Below are 1,494 nucleotides of genomic sequence, written 5' to 3'. Positions count from 1 at the left end.
ACAGCCCTTATCAAGGCGGTGTATTCTTTTTGACAATTCATTTTCCTACAGACTACCCCTTCAAACTACCTAAGGTTGCATTTACAACAAGAATTTATCATCCAAATATTAACAGTAATGGTAGCATTTGTCTCAATATTCTAAGATCACAGTGGTCTCCTGCTTTAACTATTTCTAAAGTTCTTTTATCCATTTGTTCACTGCTATGTGATCCAAACCCAGATGACCCCCTAGTGCCAGAGATTGCACAGATGTATAAAACAGACAGAGATAAGTACAACAGAATATCTCGGGAATGGCCTCAGAAGTATGCCATGTGATGCTTAAAGTCAGACTAACCTGCATTATAGCTGGAATAAACTTTAAATTACTGTTTTTTTAAATTTTATTTTCTTATCTGGCTGCTCCCCTATCAGACCTCATCTTTTTTAATTTTATTTTTTGTTTACCTCCCTCCATTCATTCACATGCTCATCTCAGAAGACTTAAGTTCTTCCAGCTTTCGACAATAACTGCTTTTAGAAACTGTAAAGTAGTTACAAGAGCCCAAGATTCAGAATTTAAAAAAAAAAATGCAGCATGTGTATTATGTGGCCAATGTCTTCACTCTAACTTGCTTATGAGACTAAAACCATTCCTCACTGCTCTAACATGCTGAAGAATCATCTGAGAGGGAGGGAGATGGATGCTGAGTTGTCACATCAAAGGAAGCAGCATTATTCTAACAGCATCCATTCTTGTTTAAGCCTTCCACTGTTAGAGATTTGAGGTTACATGATATACTTTATGCTCATAACTGATATGGCTGAAGAATTGGTATTGAATTTATAGCACCAGCAGAACAGAAAATGTGATGTATTTTATGCATGTCAATAAAGGAATGACCTGTTCTTGTTCTACAGAGAATGGAAATTGGAAGTCAAACACCCTTTGTATTCCAAAATAGGGTCTCAAAACATTTTGTAATTTTCATTTAAATTGTTAGGAGGCTTGGAGCTATTAGTTAATCTATCTTCCAATACACTGTTTAATATAGCACTGAATAAATGATGCAAGTTGTCAATGGATGAGTGACCAACTAATAGCTCTGCTAGTTATTGATTTATTTTTCTTCATTAAAGTTGCATAAACCAAAAAACAAAACAATAAAGAAAGAAAGAAAGTGGACATAGGAGGGGCAGACCATGTGTGCTGGTATAGAGGCTGAAAATCAAAGAAGATAAGCTTGAGATTGCAACTATGTTTTTGCAGCATGACCTCAGTATCATAGTCTAAGTAGTGGAAGATGCATGTGGCAGAATGCAAGCTTAGTAGATCGGCATGCCTACTCTGGAGCAGAGGTTCAGTAGGAGTTAAATGCATGCACTTGAGCATCGTTTCAGGAGTGACGGTATATGTGTTTCAGAGTGAAGATAAATAGGTGCAGCAAAAGTGCTCTAAAATGTTGGAAAATACTTGTAAGAAGGCAGGTTCAGAGTGGAAGCTCAGTATTTG

The sequence above is a fragment of the Bos taurus genome, chromosome Y (genome assembly GCF_002263795.3).
Source record: "Bos taurus isolate L1 Dominette 01449 registration number 42190680 breed Hereford chromosome Y, ARS-UCD2.0, whole genome shotgun sequence".
In the NCBI taxonomy this organism is placed as follows: Eukaryota; Metazoa; Chordata; class Mammalia; order Artiodactyla; family Bovidae; genus Bos; species Bos taurus.
The sequence above is the reverse complement of the archived record's forward strand: the minus strand, read 5'-3'. Positions refer to the sequence as shown.